Source organism: Haemaphysalis longicornis, unplaced genomic scaffold (assembly GCF_048455015.1).
Source record: "Haemaphysalis longicornis isolate Haplotype H1 unplaced genomic scaffold, Haemaphysalis longicornis Haplotype H1 scaffold_5, whole genome shotgun sequence".
NCBI lineage: Eukaryota > Metazoa > Arthropoda > Arachnida > Ixodida > Ixodidae > Haemaphysalis > Haemaphysalis longicornis.
Genome location: NW_027526385.1, coordinates 207,406,735 through 207,413,600, shown reverse-complemented (window position 1 = coordinate 207,413,600; position 6,866 = coordinate 207,406,735).

The following is a 6,866-nucleotide window of genomic DNA, read 5'->3' as shown; positions in this document are numbered from 1 at the left end:
TTTAACCCCCTGGCCATGACTCGAGTGTCTACAACATGTCGACAGTGGTCGACCAGCGTTGAACCCTCTTAAGCTCCCTTTGGCACCAAGACTGCCAGAACAGAGGCCCTCTCTAAGCATGTAGCGAATCAGAAAATGGGAAATGAGCGGCTCCTTGAAATAAGACAGAAAATAGGAGTTGGCAGTCAAGAGAGAGAGAGAGAAAACATCTTTATTTGTCCTGCAAACTTGACGCGGCCTAACGTCGTGTCAGCCGGCCACTCGGCTTCCGTCACCTACTTATGCCAACCCCCGGGTGGGGTGGAAAACCTTGGATACAAAGGGGAGGATGTGGTGGGTCATTGAAAGAGATGGAGAATTTTTTTTATTCGAGAAGAAAGTGGTGAAAAAAATGCCCGACGGGTGGGATCCGAACCCATGACCTCCAGAATACCAGTCTGGTGCGACAACCACTACGCTACGGGCGGGGCTGTTTCCCCAGCACTTTCTATGGTATTTATGTCAATGTAATTTTGTTTCCTTCACTTGGGGGTGGTAGCCAGCGCCACTCGGCTACTCGAGGTGAAGGGGGCCATCTTTTTAACCCCCGGGCCGTGACTCGAGTGTCTACGACATGTCGACAGTGGTCGACCAGCGTTCAACCCTCTTAAGCTTCCTTTGGCACCAAGACTGCCAGAACAGAGGCCCTCTCTAAGCATCTAGCGAATCAGAAACTGGGAAATGAGCGGCTCCTTGAAATAAGACAGAAAATAAGAGTTGGCAGTCAAGAGAGAGAGAGAAAGAAAAAACATCTTTATTTGTTCTGCAAACTTGACGCGGCCTCACGTCGTGTCAACCGGCCACTCGGCTTCCATCACCTACTCATGCCTACCCCCGGGTGGGGTGGAAAACCTCGGAAAGCAAAGGGGAGGTTGTGGTGGGTCATAGAAAGAGATGAAGAATTTTTTTATTCGAGAAGAAACTGGTTAAAAAAATGCCCGACGGGTGGGATCTGAACCCATGACCTCCAGAATACCGGTCTGGTGCGACAACCACTACGCTACCGGCAGGGCTGTTTCCCCAGCACTTTCTAGGGTATTTATGTCAAGGTAATTTTGTTTCCTCCACTTGGGGGTGGTAGCCAGCGCCACTCGGACTACTCGAGGTGAAGGGGGCCATCTTTTTAACCCCCTGGCCATGACTCGAGTGTCTACGACATGTCGACAGTGGTCGACCAGCGTTGAACCTTCTTAAGCTTCTTTTGGCACCAAGTCTGCCAGAACAGAGGCCCTCTCTAAGCATCTAGCGAATCAGAAACTGGGAAATGAGGGGCTCTGTGAAATAAGACAGAAAATAAGAGTTGGCAGTCAAGAAAACCTCGGAAAGCAAAGGGGAGGTTGTGGTGGATCATAGAAAGAGATGAAGAATTTTTTTTCTAGAAGTGGTGAGAAAATTGCCCCCCTGGTGGGATCCGAACCCACGACCTCCCGAATACTGGTCTGGTGCGATAACCACTACGCTACCGGCGGGGCTGTTTCCCCAGCACTTTCTCGGGGATTTATGTTAAGGTTTTTTTGTTTCCTGCACTTGGGGGTGGTAGCCAGCGCCACTCAGACTACTCGGGGTGAAGGGGATCATCGTTTCAACCCCCCGGGCCGTGAGTCGAGTGTCTACGACATGTCGACAGTGGTCGACCAGCGTTGAACCCTCTTAAGCTCCCTTTGGCACCAAGACTGCCAGAACAGAGGCCCTCACTAAGCATGTAGAGAATCAGAAAATGGGAAATGAGCGGCTCCGTGAAATAAGACAGAAAATAAGAGTTGGCAGTCAAGAGAGAGAGGGGGAGAGAAAACATCTTTATTTGTCCTGAAAACTTGACGCGGCCTCACGTCCTGTCAGCTGGCCACTCGGCTTCTGTCACCTACTCATGCCTACCCCCGGGTGGGGTGGACAACCTCTGAAAGCAAAGGGGAGGTTGTGGTGGGTCATAAAAAGAGGTGAAGAATTTTTTTTATTCGAGAAGAAAGTGGTGAAAAAATGCCCGCCGGGTGGGGTCCGAACCCACGAACTCCAGAATACCGGTCTGGTGCGACAACCACTACGCTACCGTGGGGCTGTTTCCCCAGCACTTTCTCGGTTATTTATGTCAATGTAATTTTCTTTCCTGCACTTGGGGGTGGTAGCCGGAGCCACTTGGACTACTCGAGGTGAAGGGGGCCATCTTTTTAACCCCCTGGCCATGACTCGAGTGTCTACAACATGTCGACAGTGGTCGACCAGCGTTGAACCCTCTTAAGCTCCCTTTGGCACCAAGACTGCCAGAACAGAGGCCCTCTCTAAGCATGTAGCGAATCAGAAAATGGGAAATGAGCGGCTCCTTGAAATAAGACAGAAAAAAAGAGTTGGCAGTCAAGAAAACCTTGGAAAGCAAAGGGGAGGTTTTCCCTCCCCTTTGCTTCCTCTCAGAGTCCTCTCAGATGGCCGGAAGCAACTGAGTCTGCTCATCAAGCTCCGAAGCATCTTCACGAGGCTCATATAGAAAAGGTCCCGATCATGCCAATACGAGTGATTGTGCTGCGGAATTGTGACGGCGAGATACGATACTTGGACTGAACGGCCAAAGATTGTCCAAAGATCCAGAGACTGTCATTGCCCAAAAAGGACGTCGAGGGTGGAATAAAACAGGACTCAGTGGTCGTGGTCGGAAGAGTAAGAAGGCATCACGTATAGGCAGGCGATTCACCAAAAACTCGAGAAAGCAGCGGAAGGCACTAAACAGCTCTTGTACGGCCACTGGTAACAAGTCCGAAAAATTTGCATCAGAATTTAATACCATGAAAGATGGGCTGCGTATTTCAATCTGGATACGTCGATGGCAGTGATACACGCGGCGTGCCCCGAAAAGACGGGTCCTTGTGGCAGTCTGGACATGTGACTGAATCAACGAATTCGACAAGAAAGCAGTTCTGGACATTAGGATAGAAGCCTGTGTTGTCTATTCTTTGACGGAGGAACGCTCAGAAGACCTGGGCGGTCATGGTTTTTAGGGGCGATTTGCTTACTCCAATTTTTTTGTGTCGGGGTGTGAGGATGTTACATTTTTTGCGCGGGAGATTAGGGCAATAATGAGAATACAGAAGAGGACGATGCAGGGGTCGACAGAAAGAAAGAGAAGCAAGAAGTTGATGATCAGAATCGGTGTACGTTCTTAGCGGTCTCATGTAAATAGAGTTATTCTTTCCTTTTACGGCGGCTTCGGACTCCTTTCTTCCACACCACTGCCTGCATTCGTGGCGCGATCTCTTGCGTGATGTCACCCTCAGAGTGTATTTGCACAAGCGCTTCCGTTGGCGAACACAGATGAGCTCGCACTCCCGGCGCTGTGTTTGCGCTGCCGGTAGCAGCCGGTTCTTGGGCATGCAACGCGGCCCTCTTTTGCGACAGCTTCAAAAACATGCGGCATTACCCTCCTCCTCAAAGAGACATCGTCTTTATGCCTTTCAATTGATAGACCCAGCATGCTATAGCATAAAAAGCCAATGTGAGAGACTACGTGACAGAAGTCAAAGAAAAACGCAATGCCAACGAAACAAAAAAAATATAAATGTTCAGTCTTAGAACCAACACACAAATCACTTATCATGCGCACAAACCAGAGTCAGACCTGCATTCAGTCTTTGTTTTTGCGTAACCAAAAATAGCAGAAACAAGGAACTGAGCAGAATTAACGACGGAGCCACATCACAGCGCAAAGGACGGCTTCATCCGCACCAGGGGAATTATATCAGGTCGTGGGTGGCCTCGGGTGTGCACATACCCGTCTGGAATGACCTCGTAGTTCACGTCAGTGAGACGCCGTAGTACTCTTTAAGGTCGAAGTAGCGGTAGAGTAACTTCTCGGACACGCACGGGTGGCTGATCGGAGTCCACACCCAAACATGATCTCCCGGGTTGTACTTCACCTCACTTTTACGTGAGCTGTAACGTGCTGCATCGCTTGTCTGCGGTCTCTGAATGTGAAATCGAGCTAGCGTGCGGGCTTCTTCAGCGCGATGGCAAAAAAGCTCCGCTTCTAGATTTACTTCGTGGTCGATTTCACAAGGGAACATCGCGTCCAGCATCGTTCGAGCCTCACGGACAGCGGTAACATAGGCGAATTTGATGTACGGTAGTACTTCATCCAATGCCTTGTGCTGGACATCTACCTACATGCAGAACATATCGGCTATTGTCTTATTCAGTCTTTTAGTTAACCCGTTGGTCTGTGGGTAAGGCGTGGTCTTGCGATTTGAGGTGCCGCTCAGACTGAGCTTATCTTCTATGAGTTGCGCCGTAAAAGCTGTTCCCCTGTCCGTGAAGACCACAGGCCGTGTCGTAGCAAAATTTTATGTAGAAAGGAACTCGCAACCTCGGACGCTGTGTATCTAGTAGCGCTTTCATCTCCGCTAAACGTGTCAGGTAATCAGTGGCCACCACAATCCACCTATTGCCTGAAGACGAGAGACGGAAAGGTCCTTTGAAGTCCAAGCGGGCTTTCTCTAATGGTATCGTTAGGGGTGTTATCGGGAGCCGAATTCCCCCTTACTTGAACGGTGGCGTCTTGCGGTGCTGACACTCCCGACATGTTCTGACGTAGACCTGAACCTAAACAACAGCGCAAAAGACAAGGACTAGAAAAGAAGCACATACAAGCGCTGTCTCTGCTTCTTTCCCAGTCCTTGTCTTTTTCGCTGTTGTTTAAGTTCAGAATGAAACAACTGGCCCCAGCCGAGACGTAATTCCGACGTAGAGTTTTACACTAGAAGCTAATTTGGGCCGCTAATAATGGCGAACTCTTGCAAGTGTTTTTGCAAATCCCAACTAGCCAAACGTGGGTTCATCATGGCACGCAAAACAAATTTCGTTCCGAAGACCCAGTGGCACCACGAGAAGGTGCAGCTTCCCCCTAGCTTCCGTGTTCTTCTGGAAGAGGACACAGCTCCGAAGACAGTACGAAGATAACCCTCGCGCAAGGCTACGTGTATAACAGAACTTGGTCCCTCCATATGGTCGATGATCAATTTAAGGTCTGCCCAAGCTCGTTGCCTTGTCGCCATGTTTGATGAACTTATGGCACCGAGGAAGGCAGTGTCCTATTCAGCTTTCTCACTGGTCATTTCGACAGGGGCATGGGACAGGCTGTCAGCGTCGTTGTATGTCGATCCTGACTGGTGAACGATCCGTAAGTCGAATTCCCGTAGCCGTAGACTCCAACCCGAAAGACGGCCCGATGGGTCCTTCAGCTTGGTAAACAAACAGAGGGAGTGATGATAAGTGATCACATTAAACTGTCTGCCATATAGATATGGGCGGAATTTGGTAATGGCCCACACTACTGCTAGGCACTCTTTTTCCTTCGGTCATCCAATACTTAGACTCAGAACGTGAAAGGGTGCGGCTGGTGTAGGCGATCACTCTTTGGGTACCTTGTTGCTGCTGAACAAGCACGGCCCCTACTTCGATATTGCTGGCAACCGAATGAAGCTCGGTTTCCGCATCCTGATCCAAACGCGCGAACACAGGAGGTGACTGCAAGCGCTGTCAAATCTCTTCAATGCTTTTTCGTGCCAGACAAACAGGATGTATTCCTTGGTCAGCTACGTAAGGCGCTCAGCAATCCTGGAAAATCCTTCAGTGAATCGTCGTAGTAGCCGTACAGCTCAAGGAAGCACCTTACACCTTTTTAATCCCGAGGGGTAGGAAAACAGGCAACTGCGGCCGTCTTTTCAGGATCAGGTAGAACTCCCTCAGCACTGACGACGGGTCCCAGAAAAGTGAGCTCGGTGAAGCCAAAGTGGCACTTTTTCTGTTTCAGTGATGGACGAGCTGATCGCACTGCCTCTAGTACTTGCATAAGGCTGCTGAGGTGCTCTTTAAATGCGGTCGAAAACAGAACGTCGTCGAAGTAGACAAGACCAGTTTGCCACTTCAAGCCGCCACGTACGAAGTCAATCATTCTTTGGAATGTGGCTGGGGCGAACAGAGGCCAAACGGAAGTTGATTAAATTCATAGAGACCATCCGCGGACGAATGCGGTTTTCTTGCGGTCTCTCTCATCAACCTCTATCTGCCATTAGCCGTTTCGCAAGCCGAGTTACGGAAAGTACTTAGCCTCCCGAAGCCTGTCGAGGGAGTCGTCTATGCGTGGCAAAGGGCAAACATCATTTTTTGTCACACTAATCAGTTTTCTATAGCCGACACCGAAGCGCACAGTTCCACCTTTTTTTCTTACCAGGACAACAAGCGAATACCAAGGGCTGTTTCATGACTGGATGATGTCGTTGTCGAGCATGGTTTTGACTTGTGTTTGAATAGCTTCTCGCTCCTTACTTGACACGCGGTACGGCTGTTGCTGTATAGGTCGCGCGTTTTCAAGGGTAATAATATAATAATGCTTTATTTTAACCAAAAAAAATTCACTTGCGGGCCTGCCAAAGTCACAGGATGCTTGTGGGGCAGTGCCCGGCAGCTGACAACCCGAATACATAAAAGATGCGGTGCTCCGTAATTTTGGTCCGTCGTACTTTATATCAACAAGCAAAGCATTCCTAAAATTTCTGAAGGAGTTCTCAAAGCTGGTTCTTTTGTGTATTTGACAGTTGTGAACTGAAATCTACAATATGGTGGAATCGGTTTTTCTGTTTTTCACAACACTGACTTCTCCAAGCGTGAAACATTCTACGATCTCGGTAATTTTCTCGGTGTAAGCTATGCCAGTACCCCGAAAAAGATGGCGGTGCTTACTGCTAAAGTTTGTGACGATTACTTGCGTTCGTCGGTTGCACAACTGGACAATGCCTCTCACCACGCACACTCCCAGCGTGAACAGGAGAGACAGGTTTGCGTCC